Raw genomic sequence first — 21378 nt, forward strand, 5'->3', positions numbered from 1 at the left:
AAAGTTATAAACATATGAAAAAAACACTAGGTGGCGCTGGTTTGAAACTTCTCAGGCTCCTTCGGGACCTTGTGCTGATGACTCATACCGAGTTTCGTAACAATACGCTAATGCGTTCATAAAATACAGCATTTTTGCACAAAATTCAAAATGGGCGACAACCAAAATGGCTGATATGGGAAAATTGGATATCATTCGACTCGGCATGATGCCCCTAATCCAACAAGACCAAATTTATGATTTTTGGACAAACATATATGAAGCTATAAGCAAAAATAATGGCTATTTTGGCTTTTTTGAATCTCCAGACCAGTAGGTGGTGTTGCGACGAAACTCAGCATGTAGGCTCTGGTCTTGCTTGGGATGATTTGTACGAAGTTTGGTCTAAATATGATCAATCATTGCAGAGATACAGCCATGAGTCCAAACTGGGTGCTCTGTGTTAAATTAATTTGCGTGTTTTTTGAGAATGGTTGAGTTTATCAAAAAGCTTTTGATAACTTTTTGCCAGAATGGTCTGAAAATGATCTGGTTCAATTTTCATAATAATCAGACCAACAGCCTAGGGCGAGTTCGAAAAAGTAGGTTTTTCGCAAAATTCAAAATGGCGGACAAACCATAAGTCGAAACCTAGCATGTTTGGTATCATTAGACTCAACAGGGATTCAGGAGTCTAACGTCATGACTCCTTTTAAAATAAGTTGACCACACCCATATTGATAAGCATTTGAATATTTGATTTTACCACTAGGTGGCGCTGGTCCGAAACTTCTCAGGCTTGTTCAGGGCATCGTGCTGATGACCCATACCGAGTTTTGTGGTGATATGCTAATGCATTCATAAAATACAGCATTTTAGCACAAAATTCAAAATGGCCGACGGCTAAAATGGCTGATATGGTAATAATGGATATCACTCGACTCGGCATGATGCCCTGAATCTGACGTGACCACATTTATGATTTATGGACAAACCATTCAGAAGTTATTAGCATAAATAGACATTTTTCGTATCTCTGGGCCAGTAGGTGGCGCTGCACCAAAACGCTGCAGGTTGCCTCAAGTCATGCTTATGATGACATGTACCCAGTTTGGTCTGAAAACGATAAAGCAATGTGGAGATATAGCCTCAAGTCTGATTTTGCGAACTTTTTGTTTAATTCATTTATGAAGTTTTCAAGAACGGTTTGTTATATCAACAAGCTTTTGATAACATTTTGTTGGCATGGTCTCAAGATGATCTGGTTCAATTTTGATGATAATCAGAGTAACAGTCTAGGAGGAGTTCGAAAAAGTAGTTTTTTCGCAAAATTCAACATGGCGGACAAACCATAAGTCGAAACCTAGCAAGTTTGGTATTGTTGGACTCAGCAGGGATTCTGGAGTCTAAGGATATGACTCATTTGAAAATAAGCTGACCACACTTAAAGTGATAAGCATTTGAATATTTGATTTTACCACTAGGTGGCGCTGGTCCGAAACTTTTCAGGCTCGTTCAGGGCACCGTACTGATGACCCATACCGAGTTTTGTGACGATATGCTAATGCGTTTGTAAAATACAGCATTTTAGCACAAAATTCAAAATGGCCGACAGCCAAAATGGCTGATATGGTAATAATGGTATTCATTCGACTCGGCATGATACCCCGAATCTGACGAGACCACATTTATGATTTATGGACAAACCATTCAGAAGTTATTAGCATAAATAGCCATTTTTCATATCTCCAGACCAGTAGGTGGCACTGCGTTGAAACACTGCATGTTGCCTCAAGTCATGCTTGTGATGACTTGTATGAAGTTTGGTCAGAATACCATAAATCATTTTGGAGATATAGCCTCAAGATTGATTTTGCGAGCGCTTCATCAAATTCATTTGTGCCCTATTCGAGAAAGGTTCGATCTATCGAAAAGCTTTTGATAACTTTTTGCAGTCATGGTCTGAAGATGATCTGGTTCAATTTTGGTGAAAATCGGAGTAATGCCCTAGGAGGAGTTCGAAAAAGTATGTTTTTTGGATAAATCAAAATGGCGGGAAAATTTTCATGACGGAAAATGACGTCATAGGGTGCATTCAAATCGGCATGAGCCAAGGAATCAGAGGACAAAAGAATTTTGTTTCTAGCCCTTACGGTTCAAAAGTTATTAACATAAACAGAAGTTCAACTTTGCACAGCTGGTGGCGCTAGAGGGATTGAGTTAGAGACACCAAATTGGCTATAAACACAGTTCAGACTGTCCTCTATCAGTGTGCCAAATTTCATAACTTTTTACAATACGGTTCTATGGGCTGCCATAGACTCAAGAGCGGAAGAATAATAATAATAATAATAATAATAATAATAAGAAAACTAACAGAAACAATAGGTGCCTCCGCACCTTCGGTGCTTGGCCCCTAATAAGAAAACTAACGGAAACAATAGGTGCCTCCGCACCTTCGGTGCTTGGCCCCTAAAAACTAACAATAACAATAGGTGCCTAAGCACCTTCGGTGCTTGGCCCCTAAATATAGCTGCAAGCAGCAATTACGGGGCCAAGCACAAAAACGGCACAAGAAGCCAGCCAACATGGCCGTGAGCATCAGACCAACAGCAGCAGTGAGCAATTAGAAAAAAAAGTTATTAGCATTTTTGTCAAGTTTGTTATAACTTTTGAGCACGAGGTGGCGCTGGTCCGAAACTTCTCACGCTGCTTCAGGGCATTGTCCTGATGACCCATACCAAATTAATGAATTTTGGTCAAACCCATCAGAAGTTATAAGCAAAAATAGCCATTTTTCATATCTCCACTCCAGTAGGTGGCGCTGCGCCGAAACACTGTATGATGCCTCAGGTCATGCTTGTGATGACACGTACCAAGTTTGGTCTGAATATGTCAAAGCATTGTAGAGATACAGCTTCAAGAGTAATTTTTGCATCATCTCTCAAATTCTTTGCTCCGGTATACGAAAACGGTTTGACTTATCAACTTGAAATCCATAACTTTTTGTCGGCATGGTCTGAAGATGATACGGTTCAATTTTGGTGAAAATCGGAGCAAAGGTCTAGGAGGAGTTTGAAAAAGTAGGTTTTCAAAGAAAAACAATATGGCGGACAGGAAGTTCAGCTGAATATGGCAAATTTCTTCTAGAATATCTATGTTCTCAGCATGACCCAAGGAATCTATTGAGACCAGTTTCATTACAATCGGTAGATATAATCAAAAGTTATTAGCATTTTTGTCAATTTTGTTATAACTTTTGACCACAAGGTGGTGCTGGTCCGAAACTTCTCAGGCTCCTTCAGGGCATTGAGCTGATGAGCCATACCGAGTTTCGTAAAGATACGCTAATGCGTTCGTAAAATACAGCAGTTTAGCACAAAATTCAAAATGGCCGACGGACAAAATGGCCGATATGGGAAAATTGGATATCAGTCGAATCGACATGATGCCCCGAATCTAACAAGACCAAATTTATGATTTTTGGAGAAACCCATCAGAAGTTATAAGCAAAAATGACAATTTTTCATATCTCTGCACCAGTAGGTGGCGCTGTGCCGCAACACTGCATGATGCCTCAGGTCATGCTTGTGATAACATGTACCAAGTTTGGTCTGAATACAATAAAGCGTTGTGGAGATACAGCCTTATGTCTATTTTTGCAAGCGCTACGTACAATTCGTTCGCTTGTTTTATGAAAACAGTTTGAGGAATTGACTTTTTCTTGGCATGCTCTGAAGATGATCTGGTTAAATTTTCGTGAAAATCGGAGTAACGGCCTAGGAGGAGTTCGAAAAAGTACGTTTTTCAGAAAATTCAAAATGGCGGAAAAAATTTCATGACGGAAAATGACGTCATATAGTGCATTCGATTCGTCTTGAGCCAAGGACTCAGGGGAAAAAAGAATTTTGTTTCTAGCCCTTACGGTTCAAAAGTTATTAACATAAACATAAGTGCAACTTTGGACAGCTGGTGGCGCTAGAGGGATTGAGTTAGAGACTCCAAATTTGCTATGGACAAAGGTCAGACTGTCCTCTAACTGTGTGCCAAATTTCACAACTTTCCCGCAAGCTGTTCTATGGGCTGCCATAGACTTCAAGAGCGGAAGAAGAAGCGGAAGAATAATAATAAGCGTACGGAACGCCAACAATAACAATAGGTGCCTAAGCACCTTCGGTGCTTGGCCCCTAATAAGAAAACTAACAGAAACAATAGGTGCCACCGCACCTTCGGTGCTTGGCCCCTAATAAGAAAACTAACGGAAACAATAGGTGCCTCCGCACCTTCGGTGCTTGGCCCCTAATAATAAGAAAACTAACGGAAACAATAGGTGCCTCCGCACCTTCGGTGCTTGGCCCCTAATAATAAGAAAACTAACAATAACAATAGGTGCCTAAGCACCTTCGGTGCTTGGCCCCTAATAAGCGTACGGAACGCCAACAATAACAATAGGTGCCTAAGCACCTTCGGTGCTTGGCCCCTAATAATAAGAAAACTAACAATAACAATAGGTGCCTAAGCACCTTCGGTGCTTGGCCCCTAATAAGAAAACTAACGGAAGCAATAGGTGCCTCCGCACCTTCGGTGCTTGGCCCCTAATAAGCGTACGGAACGCCAACAATAACAATAGGTGCCTAAGCACCTTCGGTGCTTGGCCCCTAATAAGCGTACGGAACGCCAACAATAACAATAGGTGCCTAAGCACCTTTGGTGCTTGGCCCCTAATAATAATAAGAAAACTAACGGAAACAATAGGTGCCTCCGCACCTTCGGTGCTTGGCCCCTAATAATAAGAAAACTAACGGAAACAATAGGTGCCTCCACACCTTCGGTGCTTGGCCCCTAAAAAGAACGCCAACAATAACAATAGGTGTCTCCGCACCTTCGGTGCTTGGCCCCTAAATATAGCTGCAAGCAGCAATTACGGGGCCAAGCACAAAAACGGCACAAGAAGCAAGCCAACACGACTGGGAGCATCAGGCTAACTGCAGCAGTGAGCAATTAAAGACCTATTAAGATCATTTTAGGTAAAAGAGCTGATAAATGATAAAAAATGAGGATTTACTGGTTCATCACTTTCGACCAATAGGTGGCGCTGTGACCAAATTAATGTGGTATGGTCAGAGTGAGGTGACAATGACAATCGCAAAGTTTGGTGTCAGTATGTCAAAGCATTGCAGAGATACAGCTTCAAGAGTCGTTTTTGCATCATGCCTCAGATTTGTTGCTCTGGTGTACAAAAACGGTTTGACATATTGACTTGAAATCCATAACTTTTGTCTGCATGGTCTGAAAATGATACGGTTCGATTTTGGTGAAAATCGGAGCAATGGTCTAGGAGGAGTTCGAAAAAGTATGTTTTTAAGGAAAAACAATATGGTGGACAGGAAGTTCAGCCAACTATAGCAAATTTGATATCCGTGTTCTCGGCATGACCCAAGGAATCTACTGAGACCAGTTTCATTAAAATCGGTAAATATATTCAAACGTTATTAAAATTTTTGTAAATGTCATAATAACTTTTGACCACAAGGTGGCACTGGTCCGAAACTTCTCAGGCTCCTTCAGGGCATTGTTCTGATGACCCATACTGAGTTTCGTAACGATACTTGAATGCGTTCATAAAATACAGCACTTTAACACAAAATTCAAAATGGACGACGGCCAAAATGGTTGAAATGGGAAAATTGGATATCATTCGACTCGGCATGACTCCATGAATCCAACGAGACCAAAGTTATGATTTTTGGACAAACCCATCTGAAGTTATAAGCAAAAATAGCCTTTTTTTTATCTCCGCACCAGTAGGTGGCACTGCGATGAAATGCTGCATGATGCCTCATGTCATGATTTTGATGAGATGTACCAAGTTTGGTCTAAATACGATAAAGCATTGCGGAGATACAGGTTCAAGAGTTTGTTTTGCATCATGCCTTAAATTCGTTGCTCCGGTATACGAAAACGGTTTGACGTATCGACTTGAAATCCATAACTTTTTGTCGGCATGGTCTGAAGATGACACGGTTTAATTTTGGTGAAAATCGGAGCAACGGTCTAGGAGGAGTTCGAAAAAGTAGGTTTTTAAAGAAAAACAATATGGCGAACAGGAAGTTTAGCTGACTATGGCAAATTTGATATCTATGTTCTCAGCATGACCCAAGGAATCTACTGAGACCAGTTTCATTACAATTGGTGAATACAGTCAAAAGTTATTAGCATTTTTGTAAATTTTGTTATAACTTTTGACCACAAGGTGGCGCTGTGCCGAAACTTCTCAGGCTCCTTCAGGGCATTGTCCTGATGACCCATACCAAATTTATGAATTTTGGTCAAACCCATCAGAAGTTATAAGCAAAAATAGCTATTTTTCATATCTCCACTCCAGTAGGTGGCGCTGCGCCAAAACACTCTATGATGCCTCAAGTCATGCTTGTGATGACACGTACCAAGATTGATCTGAATATGATAAAGCATTGCAGAGATACAGCTTCAAGTGTGTGTTTTGCATCATGCCTCAAATTCATTGCTCCGGTATACGAAAATGGTTTGACTTATCAACTTGAAATCCATAACATTTTGTCGGCATGGTCTGAAGATGATATGGTTCAATTTTGGTGAAAATCGGAGCAACGGTCTAGGAGGAGTTCGAAAAAGTAGGTTTTTAAAGAAAAACAATATGGCGGACAGGAAGTTCAGCCGACTATGGCAAATTTGATATCTATGTTCTCGGCACGACCCACGGAATCCACTGAGACCAGTTTCATTACAATTGGTGAATACAGTCAAAAGTTATTAGCATTTTTGTAAATTTTGTTATAACTTTTGACCACAAGGTGGCGCTGTGCCGAAACTTCTCAGGCTCCTTCAGGGCATTGTCCTGATGACCCATACCAAATTTATGAATTTTGGTCAAACCCATCAGAAGTTATAAGCAAAAATAGCTATTTTTCATATCTCCACTCCAGTAGGTGGCGCTGCGCCAAAACACTCTATGATGCCTCAAGTCATGCTTGTGATGACACGTACCAAGATTGATCTGAATATGATAAAGCATTGCAGAGATACAGCTTCAAGTGTGTGTTTTGCATCATGCCTCAAATTCATTGCTCCGGTATACGAAAATGGTTTGACTTATCAACTTGAAATCCATAACATTTTGTCGGCATGGTCTGAAGATGATATGGTTCAATTTTGGTGAAAATCGGAGCAACGGTCTAGGAGGAGTTCGAAAAAGTAGGTTTTTAAAGAAAAACAATATGGCGGACAGGAAGTTCAGCCGACTATGGCAAATTTGATATCTATGTTCTCGGCACGACCCACGGAATCCACTGAGACCAGTTTCATTACAATCGGTTAATAGAGTCAAAAGTTATTAGCATTTTTGTAAATTTTGTTATAACTTTTGACCACAAGGTGGCGCCGGTCCGAAACTTCTCAGGCTCCTTCAGGGCATTGTGCTGAGGACTCATACCGAGTTTCGTAATGATACGCTAATGCGTTCGTAAAATACAGCATTTTAGCACAAAATTCAAAATGGCCGACGGCCAAAATGGCCGAAGTGGGAAAATTGGATATCATTCGACTTGGCATGATTCCCCGAATCCAACGAGACCAAATTTATGATTTTTGGCCAAACCCATCAGAAGTTTTAAGCAAAAATACCCATTTTTCATATCTCCGCACCAGTAGGTGGCGCTGCACCGAAACACTGCATGGTGCCTAAGGTCATGCTTGTGATGACAGGTACCAAGTTTGGTCTGAATACGATAAAGCGTTGCGGAGATACAGCCTTATGTCGATTTTCGCAAGCACTACGTACAATTCGTTCGCGTGTTTTTCGAACACGGTTTGAGGAATCAACATGAATTCCATAACTTTTTGTCGGCATTGTCTGACGATGATCTGGTTCAATTTTCGTGAAAAATAGAAGTAGAATTTTCGTGAAAATTGGAGTAACGGCCTAGGAGGAGTTCGAAAAATTACGTTTTTCAGAAAATTCAAAATGGCGGAAAAATTTTCATGACGGAAAATGACGTCATAGGGTGCAATCGATTCGGCTTGACCCAAGGAATCAGAGGAAACAATAATTTTGTTTCTAGCCCTTATGGTTCAAAAGTTATTAACATAAACATAAGTGCAACTTTGGACAGCTGGTGGCGCTAGAGGGATTGAGTTAGAGACTCCAAATTTGCTATGGACATAGATCAGACTGTCCTCTAACTGTGTGCCAAATTTCATAACTTTCCCGCAAGCGGTTCTATGGGCTGTCATAGACTTCAAGAGCGGAAGAAGAAGAAGAAGAAGAAGAAGAAGAAGAAGAATAAAAAAAAAAAAAAGAACACCAACAATAACAATAGGTGCCTCCGCACCTTCGGTGCTTGGCCCCTAATAATAAGAGTACGGAACGCTAACAATAACAATAGGTGCCTAAGCACCTTCGGTGCTTGGCCCCTAATTACAGAGCTCTATAAAATTATACTAGTAAAAACTTTGCAGATTTCCCGCCTACAAAAGTGCATTTCAAAATAAAAGCCCTGTGGTTCTAAAGTATCCTGAAATATTTTACAGACTTAGGTAACATATTAATCATGTTCACATTAAAGCAAAATTAAGATGATGCCTGGAATGAAAGCCTATATTTAGTCGTTATATTCATTCACCTTTGTATATTGGTAAAGCTAAGAGCCAAGAACACTCCATATCACTGGACATAATCGGTGCGTTCCAAACGGGATATATCGCCCTCCGAAGGGCACTTCGGAGTGAAAATAATCATGGCCGCCATATTGAAGGGTCGTTCCAAACCGAAGTGCTCAAAACTGGCCACTTCAAAGGGCCCTTTGGAATGAAGGATTTCGAAGGGAACAACTGATGGACACTTCTGGCCCCCATGATCCTTTGCACAGGGAAGTTTGACGTCACAGAATGGGTACAGGAGGCTAGGAGTTCGATTTTAACTATAAAGGTATGTATAATATTTTTATGTACTACTGTAATATTTATACGAGTTAGATTTGGTACATTATTATGGTCAAAACGACATTGTACTTCAACAAAAAAACTTTACAGCTCCCTTTATCAGTCCATTCAAATGTTTAAAATACATATATACAATATAGCCTACATGCGATAAACCTAAAATAAATAAATAAATAAATAAACTAACGTTAAACAAAGGGCGCAGCTTGCACAATCTACTCCTCCTTGATTGTCTCGTTAAGATGACGCAGAAGTGCGTTCCAAAAAAAGAGTTTTTTTGACCCCTACACCCTTCATCCCTTCGAAGCTCTCACTCCGGAGGGTAAACCCTTTGAAGGGATTAGGGCATAGGGATGAGCCCTTCCGAATGGAACGCAGGGTATATTCACCTTATTCCGCCATGCCCATTTGTAATTCTCCGCTCTTCTGCATTTTGTCATCCGACTTCCGCTAAACTGACTCGGCACATCCGGTAGCTAGATCAGTAATTAAAAGATTGTTTATAGCGAGCTATAACTTTAGAGAAATGACAAATAACGTTAATGCAGTAAATGTTTCAAATTGGGAGCACGGAGAAAACTTTATACGACGATCAGATAGTCTCATATCGTCACTGTTAACGGCCGTAACTGGTAGACGATATGAAGAAGTGGCCAGAGTAAACCATGGGACTGTCAGGAGTTGATGGAGCAGCATGTAGAAGGTGTAGGTGAAGACGACTGGAATTATTTTAAATCAGTTTTGTTAAAGATAACTTTGTGATTTGTATTTTAGAAAATGTGTAATTTAATAAGTTGTGATAAAATCAGTCGTAAGAGTGTTTGTTGTTATCAGGAAGCTAGACACCTTTTACTGACCTTCATGTAGAGATAATGTTTCACCATTTAATTTTCATATGCAATAAACCAAGATAGAATTAATTTGCAAACTTGACATGACTTATTCTATTTAAATCAGAATACTTCATCCCTTTAAATTGTAAGAGCTCACATTATATGGTTTTATTAAAAAGATACTGACAGCTAACAGTATCTGGCCAGTAATCTGGCCACATTGTAAAGATTAAAAAAAACCATCACATATGATCATATTGTAAAGGTTTATAGAAATAATTTTAAGATAGACAACATTTGGTCATATTGCAAAGGTTCATAAAAATATCTACATACACTATTTACACTGATTAGTTAAAGCAAAACCACAGCACAGACAAACATACCTAAAATCAACATTTATTCATCCTCTACATCAGAAATTATGTTGCTCAGAAGGGTAAAATGGGCAAATTCTCTAAATGATCAATTTTAGGGGTGAGGTTAATTTGAACTGTTGTAAGAAAGGATTTTGAAGATTTTCAGTCATATGACCCATGTACATTAGCGATGCGCCTGGTGTTGGTGGTGTCTTCTTTAGAGAGTTGCGTGCGTCTCTTGGTGAATGCTGGAATGACAAGTTTCACCTTCCTTTGATATTCAACAGTGTTTTGATCTGTCTGCATTGACAACATTGTATGCGAACTGAACTTAGCTGGATGATGACATCACTGTTTACTCCAGTGCTGATATAGATAAATTATCATCCTGATATGACCACCCTATACACCCTAATGATCACCCTGCAATAAATTACGACGCAGCTCCATCAGAGTCATCAGGAGCTGATCCCAAGTGTGCAGCTGGAAACTGTTGGTGTATATATTGGTAAGGTGCTCGCCGACTGAATGAATGGTGGTTGTTTCTCAGCAGAGTTGAGCAACAGTACAATGGCGCCAGCTCAACGCATTTCATTCTCATATCAGATGTAGGAGGCTTCAGATTGAGATGTGATTTTGAAGTGTAGTTGTGGTCAGAGACAGATGGATCCTCCCAGTGTGTTTCTGCATCACAGTTCAGGGTATGTGGATGTGATCATCCTCACAGTTGATCACTGACGCTCATCGATGCATCTGTGGAAATAATATAGCCATACACATTTTTTTTACATTAGTAATTATTGATCATGAGAATTAATATAAGTTTGCACTCATACTTTAACAGAACAGTGTGAGAGAGAGATGCATTAAAAACGAGACAGTATATACGCAATCTCTAACTCTAGTGTTAATAGTTAGGTCAATATCAATATGAGAGATGTAGCTAGCTGGCCTGCTATCACCTGCAATCTCTATAAATTACAGGAATAATGTAAGTAACTTAAGCTATTATTAAACTATAATGTACCACAATCCTATCTTAAATATGTACCATTGTACTATCTTACATTTGAAATATATAGGTGGCAATTGTAATAATGCGAGATTCGTTGTATTTTGTGAACTGCTCTTTACTGATCTTAACTGTATTCATAGAAGGGACTTCACAAATCTAACGTTAGGTTAACATGTACATGGCTAGCTAAGTTAGCTTACCTGAATCTGACAACCTGTTCAGCATCCGCCGTGACTTATTTACCGGAACATCGTTGCCGAGCCATTTCTCGGGGAAAGGGTGTTTGTCAGTCGGCCTCCCGTCCAACGAACACACTTGGGTGCTTGGGTGCTTGGGTGGTCACTTCAAGTTTAGCGCCTTCAGCCATTGCCTCAGGTGCTCCTCGTCTTAAGGTGGTGGGTGTAAATTGTAAAGTGCACCACAACACTCGGACCGCTTCACATTGTATTCGTAACATCGTTGATGCCGTTTCAACTGTTCTCTCTTCTTAATCTAATTGTTATGACAGCCCCTAACTGAGCATATAATACTCATCTACCGTTACAGCTATAGGATTACCGCTAGCGACTACTAGCTTAGGTCCCTCAACCGGAAGTAAGATGACAAAACGAACGTAATGGCGCCACCCTTGTTGTCGCGGAAAATAAGGTGAATACCCCAGTTGAATATGCATAAGGCACGATTAGCATAATAATATGTCGCCGAATACAGAGCTCTGTAATACAATTGTTACTAGTAAGAATTGCTATTGTAGAGCTCTGTAATTCAATTTGTACTAGTAAGATTGCAATTACAGAGCTCTCTAATTCTAATTGTTACTAGTAAGAACTGAATTATGGAGCTCTGAAACTTAATTCTTATTAGTAACAATTCAATTAGAGAGCTCTGTAATTCAATTATAGAGCTCTATAATCAAAATGTTACTTTATTTAATTATTACTAGTAAGAATTGCAATTAGAGAGCTCTACAATTAAATTCTTACTAGTAACAATTTGATTAGAGAGCTCTCTAATTCAATTGTTACTAGTAACAATTGAATTAGAGAGCTCTGTAATTCAATTATAGAGCTCTGCAATTACACATATCTTTAATGTGTATTTTTACTAGTAATAAATCAATTGAAGAGCTCTGTAATTCAATTGTTACTAGTAAGAATTCAATTAGAGAGCTCTATAATTGTAATTGTTACTAAGAATTCAATTAGAGAGCTCTATAATTGTAATTGTTACTAGTAACAATTGAATTACAGAGCTCTATAATTGTAATTGTTACTAGTAAAAATTGAATTAGAGAGCTCTATAATTGTAATTGTTACTAGTAAGAATTCAATTAGAGAGCTCTATAATCCCAATTGTTACTATTAACAATTGAATTACAGAGCTCTATAATTAAAAATGAATGGAAGTCAATGGAGACATATGACTAGTAATAAATGAATTGTAGAGCTCTCTAATTGGAATTGTTACTAGTAACAATTGAATTAGAGAGCGCTATAATCATAATTGTTACTAGTAAAAATTGAATTATAGAGCTCTGTAAATGTAATTGTTACTAGTAAAAATTTAATTGTAGAGCTCTATAATTGTTATTGTTACTAGTAAAAACCGAATTAGAGAGCTCTACAATTATAATTGTTACTAGTAAAAATTGAATTATAGAGCTCTGTAATTGTAATTGTTACTAGTACAAATTAAATTATAGAGCTCTTTAATTTAATTGTTACTAGTAAAAATATAATTACGACGAGTAACGCTGGAACGTTTTTATGCTGAAACGGCCTTCCATACCAAGCGGCAACCTCCCCCAGTCTCTTGTGAAGCCAATACGGAAGTGACTTAAACTGCGATTCATCGACTGGCCGCTAGGGACAGGCTCCAAAAGAGAGCAGAATCTCATTGAGTTCCATGTTAAATTGGCCAAGTTTACAGCAGAAAAAAACATGTTTACAAGTTGGTTCAAATTGTGGTTTTGGACTATACTGCTAATTTTGCCCTTCATGACAACTGTGAGGGGGGTGAATTTTTTTCTAACTCATTCTTTTAAATTATATTAAGCCTTAAAGTTCTGCATAATTAAGGGTGTGGTCACTTGAGTGACAGGTAGATGCCGCTGCTGTCTGTGAGCCGTCACTTTACCTCTGTTAATTCCAGCTGCTGAATTTGGCATCTCAGCCGTATTTGTGCTCGATTATTTTATACAATTATAAAATATGGCTTGCTGCATAATATTCGAGACGGATGTGTGTCTGTGTAGATGTGCATGCATGCGGAAGAAACAGAACACACATTGTTGGATCGTGGCATTGGCTAAAAGTTTTGTTTGTGAGATTTACTACAATGACAATACCAGGAGGATATACAACTCTGACAGCACTGCTTGGATATTATAACTAAAACTGCTGCACTATTTTGAAAAAATATACTTTGGACACGGGCTCATTTGTTTGTTAGATTACATTCAGAAGAAATGTTATGCAAACAATGGATAATATATCAATATTTCATGGACAAAAAGTACTGTTTTTTGTTTTGCAATGGACATATTTTACCCAAGTGCCACAGATTGGATTCATCTCGCGATCTCTATTATAAAGGTATGAAGTCCCATTTTAATTTTCCATGTTGTTATTTGCACACCCAACACAAATTACTGGTGTTGGAGCATCTATATCTTAAAAAAAACACCGTAGATTGACAGTAAACCTTTAGAACTTTCTAATGATAAAACGTATCTTCATTAATAATTTAGATAGTATCTAGATAGATAGCTCCTTTGCTTGCTAACATGGTCATGTCGAGCTAGGCGGGCGTGGTTTCAGCAACCAGTCACATAAGCTCAAACCACCTCCCCGCCTTTTTGCCCATTTTCAGTTATCCGGGAGTGACGTGCGGTGACGCGCAGCTAAGATGGCCGCGGCCTCATTTACGCGTCAAAACCAAGTGGCAACCTCCCCCTGTTTCTTGTGAAGCCAATACGGAAGTGAATTAAACTGCAATTCATCGACTGGCCGCTAGGGACAGGCTGCAGAAGTGAGCAGAATCTCATTGACCATCATGTTAAATTAGCCAAGTTTACAGCAGAAAAAAACATGTTTACAGTCTGGTTCATATTGTGGTTTTGGTCTATACTGCGAATTTTGCCCTTCATGACAACTCTGAGGGGGGTGAATTTTTTTATAGCTCATCTGTTTAAATTATATTAAGCCTTAAATTTCTGCATAATTAAGGGCGTGGTCACTTGAGTGACAGGTATGCCGCTGCTGTCTGTGAGCCGTCATGTTACCTCAGCAGCTCATTTCAGCCGCTGAATTTGGCATCTCAGTCGTATTTGTGCTTTTTTCTGTATTATTTTATACAATATATGGCTTGCTGCATACTCGAGACAGATGTCAGTCTGTGTACATGTGCTCACATGCGGAACACACGTTGTTGGATCATCGTGGCATTGGCTAAAAGTTTTGTTCCTGAGATTTACTACAATGACAATACCAGGAGGATATACAACTCCGACAGCACTGCTTGGATATAACTAAAACTGCTGCACTATTTTGAAAATTATACTTTGGATACGTGCTCATTAGTTTGAGAGAACATTTGAGAGATATACATCTGGTACATATTTATATATTTTACCCAAGTGCCACGGATTGGATTCATCTCGCGATCTCTATTTCATTATAAAGGTATGAAATCCCATTTGATTTGTGTTATTTGCACACCCCACACAAATTAATTAGCCTACTGGTGTTGGAGCATCTATAACGTTATCGTAAAAAAATCACTGTAGATTGACAGTAATCCTTTAGTACTTTCTAATGATATTGCTATCTTTATTAATATTTTAGATAGTATCTAAGATAGATAGGGCGGGCGTGGTTTCAGCAACAAGTTGCATGGGCTCCAACTTCGTCCCGCCTCTTTGCCCATTTTCAGTTATCCGTGAGTGACGTGCGGTCACGTGCAGCTAAGATGGCCGCGGCCTCATTTGCGCGTCAAAACTGCTATTCAGAACTCTATGGGTGACGTCACGGACACTACGTCCATATTTTTTTACAGTCTATGGTCAAAACCAAGCGGGAAGGAAGTTGACCGGAAGTTGAAGTCGGCCGCGTGCTGCCATCTTGTAGCAGAACTTCACTTGCGTTAGCATCCCATTGACTCCCATTCATTTTGGCGTCACTTTGACAGCGAATAACTTTAAATCTGAGGCGTTTAAAGACTCCATTTGTCCATTATTTATTTCTAAAGATACACGACAATGTATAAAGGGCTCCATTCCCAGCTAACACATGACGTAACAGTTACGTAATGTATTCGTACTTTTTGGTAATTTCATGACTTACTAACTGACAACGTAACTACGACGTCGCATGCCAGTAATTTCATTACCTTCAGATTACCATCTCACAATGTCGTCAGTACGACCCCCTAACGTTATAAGATTACCAAGGACGTTCCAGATACGTACTCTATTCGTAATATATTGGTAATTCCATGACTTACTAACGTAACTACAACGTTGTATGCCCGTAATATTATTACCATCAAATAACCATATCACAACGTCATCAGTACGATCTCCTAACGTTATAAGAAAACCAAGGACGTTCCAGATACGTACTCTATTCGTAATATAATGGTCATTCCATGACTTACTGGCAACGTTACAGCAACGTCATGTGCTGGTAATTTCATTATACCATCATTTACGCGTTCTTTATAAGTTATTATTACCAGAATTTGCCATTTAAAATGTGTAATTAAAGGTCAGACACAAGACTGAAATGTCCCTTAAGAAAAAAAAAATTTCTTTTCACCAAGTCAGAATATGGATGATTGCTTTTTATATATAGTGACGTGACATACAGCGCGCGCCTCCACAAATGGAGTGCGCGCCGCGCGCACAGTATGTTGACAAGAGAGTAAAGTTAATTTTTCTGAGAGAAGAATTTATTTTTCCGAGGTGACAACGAATAAATGGCTTTTATAAAAATGTATAAAGTTAACTTTGGAAAGACGCAAAACCTTTTTTTATTGTTATGTTTACGTTAGTGCCAAATACTCCTCGCTGCAGACTGTAGCGCGATGACGTCACGTATTTTGACGTCACGTATGTGTTACCGCGCATGCGCAAAGAATGACGTATCGTCTTGTATGTAATACGCATGCGCGCCAATGACGTCACGTATGTGTCACCGCGCATGCGCGTAAGTTAATGGCACCTTATATACTTATTTTAATAGTTCCTCTGTCATGGTTGTTTATTTTTGTGTATTATATTTTTGGACAGTTTCTGTCGCTTTGGCAATACTGCATGTAAAACATTTATGCTAATGAAGTAGTTAGAAGTTAAACTGACTACATAAAGTATATTTTCAGTCTCTACCAACTAAACCAAAAAAATAATCAAACTGATAACAGTGATAACTTTCTTTTGTGTGCGGGTATAATATATATATATATATATATATATATATATATATATATATATATATATATATATATATATATATATATAAATAATAAATATATACACAATATATAAATAATATACACTATATATATATATATATATATATATATATATATATATATATATATATATATATATATATATATATATATATATATATATATATATATATACATATGTAATATTTATATGTAAATGATATAAATGATATATAAATACATACACATAAATTATATAATATATCTATATCTCTATATATCTATATATATATATATATATATATATATATATATATATATATATCTCACATGAAAATTCCTTCAAATCTTCTGAAATTCCCCTCCATCATTAAAAAAACAGTCAACAGAGCAATAGCCCTCAACTTCCTTAACTGAATAAAATCCTCGCAGGACTCCCCTTCTGCCATCACCAACATACCCAGGTGGGCAGTCCTTGAACAGAAAAAGAGAAGAGTAGAGAGAGCTGGTATTGGTTTCACTTTATTTCTTGAACAGCACAAATAACAAAACAGAATTGTTTTGAAAATAATTCTACTCTTATTTTTACTTTTCAATTTAGAGGTGATGAAACCCCCCTGCCTGTTGATTACTTGACCAAGGTAAGTACAGTATAAACTCCTATCAATCTATAAGTTTCCTTTTTTAGTATATCTTACAGTGGGGATCGAAAGTTTGGGAACCCCTTTCAGAATCTGTGAAAATGTGAATTTTTAACAAAACAAGAGAGATCATACAAAATGCATGTTATTTTTTGTTTAGTACTGTCCTGAGTAAGATATTTTACATAAAATATGTTTGCATTTAGTTCACAAGACAAAACAATAGCTGAATTTATTAAAATATCTCCGTTCATAAGTATGTGAACCACTGATTCTCAATACTGTGTGTGGTTACCTGATGATCCATGACTGTTTTTTTGTTTTGTGACGGTTGTTCATGAGTCTCTTGTTTGTCCTGAGCAGTTAAACTGAGCTCTGTTCTTCAGAAAAATCCTCCAGCTCCTGCAGATTCATCAGTTTTGAAGCATTTTTGCATATTTGAACCCTTTCCAGCAGTGACTGTAGGATTTTGAGATTCATCTTTTCACACTGAGGACAACTGAGGGACTCAAACACAACTATTAAAAAAGGTTCAAACATTCACTGATGCTCCAGAAGGAAACACAATGCATTAAGTGCTGGGGGGTGAAAACTTTTTGAATTTGAAGATCAAGGTAAATTGTACTTAATTTTTCTTCTGGGAAACATGCAAGAATCTTCTGTTGCTTCTGAAGGGCAGTACTAAATGAAAAAAATTATATTTCAACAAAATAAGAAAAATGTGGACATCTTCATCCTGTTCAAAAGTTTTCACCCCCCGACTCTCAATGCATTGTGTTTCCTTCTGGAGCATCAGTGAATGTTTGAACCTTTTTTAATAGTTGTGTTTGAGTCCCTCAATTGTCCTCAGTGTGAAAAGATGGATCTCAAAATCATTCAGTCACTGCTGGAAAGGGTTCAAATATGCAAAAGATGGTGGAAAACTGATGAATCTGCAGGAGCTGGAGGATTTTTCTGAAGAACAGAGCTCAGTTTAACTGCTCAGGACAAACAAGAGACTCATGAACAACCATCACAAAACAAAAAAACAGTCATGGATCATCAGGTGACCACACACAGTATTGAGATCCAAGGGTTCCCAAACTTTTGAACGGGGTTATTTTAATAAATTCAGCTATTGTTTGTCTTGTGGACTATATTTAAACATCTTTTATGTAAAATATCTTACTCAGGACAGTACTAAACAAAAAATAACATGCATTTTGTATGATTTCTCTTGTTTTGTTAAAAATTCACATTTTCACAGTTTCTGAAAGGGGTTCCCAAACTTTCGATCCCCACTGTAAGATATACTAAAAAAGGAAACTGATAGATTGATAGGAGTTTATACTGTACTTACCTTGGTCAAGTAATCAACAGGCAGGGGGGTTTTCATCACCTCTAAATTGAAAAGTAAAAATAAGAGTAGAATTATTTTCAAAACAGTGTTATTTGTGCTGTTCAAGAAATAAAGTGAAACCAATACCAGCTCTCTCTACTCTTCTCTTTTTCTGTTCAAGGACTGCCCACCTGGGTATGTTGGTGATGGCAGAAGGGGAGTCCTGCGAGGATTTTATTCAGTTAAGGAAGTTGAGGGCTATTGCTCTGTTGACTGTTTTTTTAATGATGGAGGGGAATTTCAGAAGATTTGAAGGAATTTTCATGTGAGGTATATATATATATATATATATATAGAGATATAGTTATAGATATAATATATAATTTATGTGTATGTATTTATATATCATTTATATCATTTACATATAAATATTACATATATATATATATATATATATATATATATATATATATATATATATATATATATATATATTATACCCGCACACATACATAATATAAAAAAAATATAATGTGTGATAATCTGTATGTGTAATTAATTCATAATTCTGTAATTATAATTGTAAAAGAGAGATATGCTTTGTTTTGAAATAAAAGAAAGTTATCACTGTTATCAGTTTGATTATTTTTTTGGTTTAGTTGGTAGAGACTGAAAATATACTTTATGTTGTCAGTTTAACTTCTAACTACTTCATTAGCATAAATGTTTTACATGCAGTATTGCCAAAGCGACAGAAACTGTCCAAAAATATAGTACACAAAAATAAACAACCATGACAGAGGAACTATTAAAAAAAGTATATAAGGTGCCATTAATGTTTACAGTAATATTGCAATATACACAGTGAAGTGCAACAGAATGTGGAAATAACCTTTTAAATAAAATACTATAGACACACACATCCGTAATTCCTCATTATATAATTTTACCTCAGATGGCATGTTCAAAACAATGGATATGTGTACTCAGTTTTGCCGCTCTGTTTTTTTTTTTTTTTTTTTTTTTTTTTATTATTAGAATTTTTATTACTATGTTCTTGTTGTATTTGTATTGTATATGTGAACTGGAAGCTTCAGCACCAAGTAAAATTCCTTGTGTGTGCAAGCACACTTGCCAATAAAGCTCTTTCTTTTATTATTTCTTTGTCGTTTTCAACATTTTTACATATTAACTTGTGCCAAGTTTTCGCATGCGTTTTAAGGACGTGGAATGTCACACACGACGTCAAAACACGTGACAATACCGCGTAACTCATATGACACACATGCGCTGTCAACATGTTATGGCGCATGCGTTTTAAAGACATGCAATACGTAACATACGTGACGTCAAAATACGTGACGTCACCGCGCTACAGTCTGCAGCGAGGGGTATCTCGTTAGTGCTGGTGGCCGTTAGAGTTGCCATGGCAACCGGGAAAACATTCAAGCTGCTGGAGAGGACAGTGTCACGTTTCTCCGTGTTTCTCGTCAGTTTTATAGCAATGAAGTTCAACAACTGCGTCAGATTGGTTAAGTACCATTACCCACAGTCTACCTTAAGTACTTTATGTTAATATTTTTACCTCTGTGATTGAACGTCTGAAATATATGTTGGCAAAATGTTACGCTAGCATAGCATATGTTTTTAATGATACTGAGTGCAAAACGTCTTGAATGCTTTTATTTTATGTTTCGCTGTAGGCGATATGTTTTTATTTATAGTTTGGGTGTATTTCATTATTTTTATTTGGATTTTTGTTCATGTTCTGCGTGTTTTTCAAAATAAATGAATTGAATTCATTTTGAGCTCTGCATTCATTGTTCACAGCTGTTGGAATAGCCTTTAAATTAGTTTGGGCAAATGAGGACATAAATTAGGTTAAACTACTGCATGTCTGCCAATAGAAAAATAAATAAATATAAAAATTACCAACTGATTATCAACACACAACCATTGATACACAACGTTGCCACGACGTCGCAGTTACTAACTGGCAACGTCACAAAGTTACGTTGTGGCAACGTATCCGGGAATTTCACTTTTCCGGTTGCCACAACGTAACTAGTTACGTCGCCACGACGAAAGTTTGGTCACCAAATTACGTTGCAGTTATGTAACAGTCACGTATTTTGGTTAGCTGGGTTACCTTCTATGTTACATTATGGCCCCGTAGAAACAGTTTTTGTAAAAATAGGCTAACGATTGCGTCATAACCACTCGACTCTCTGTCGCACAGTAGAGAAATTACCGTACAGACAGGAGGAGAAGCTCGCAGGCAATCGGGGAGACGTCAAGAGAGAAGCCCATAGATATAGAGTCCATAAAAGCAACGGGACAAAATATTTCAACAACGTTTTTGGGGAATTGGAAATAATTCGGTATGTGGCAAGTGAATACATATGAAGTAGCTTTTATCCACGAACTTTAATAATTTATCTACTTCATTAAATAATGAAGTATGGGTAATGGCCGGTATATTGACGGGGAATGGAGAAATTATCAGGAAATTATACAGGCAGTGTAAGAAAAATCTCAATGTCAATCGCGGTTAACGTTCCTTTATTTATTTACAGATCTACGCTTGAAGATGAATGTGATCCCTTTCATCCTGGTCGGAAGCCATCTACAAAATGTCATAGCCTACATAACGTGAAATAAAGAAAAAAGTTTTTTGTTCAAGTGTTTTTGACCATGATTTATTAGCCAAAACTGCATGATTTAACACCTAGCTCACAATTATTTGAATATTAGCCTATGGGCAAATGTTTTACGTGAAGAGATGAAATCATGTAGAACAATA

General features: G+C 37.6%; 1 long non-coding RNA gene across 1 annotated transcript; it reads left to right on the plus strand.

The window, feature by feature from the left end:
* The first annotated feature begins 19320 nt into the window (after positions 1-19320).
* Positions 19321-21311, plus strand: LOC125278759. The gene is made up of 2 exons (XR_007187266.1): positions 19321-20956; positions 21152-21311. It is a non-coding gene; the product is annotated as an uncharacterized LOC125278759 (long non-coding RNA).
* The last annotated feature ends 67 nt before the right edge of the window (positions 21312-21378 follow it).

The sequence above is a fragment of the Megalobrama amblycephala genome, linkage group LG11 (genome assembly GCF_018812025.1).
Source record: "Megalobrama amblycephala isolate DHTTF-2021 linkage group LG11, ASM1881202v1, whole genome shotgun sequence".
NCBI classification, from domain to species: Eukaryota; Metazoa; Chordata; class Actinopteri; order Cypriniformes; family Xenocyprididae; genus Megalobrama; species Megalobrama amblycephala.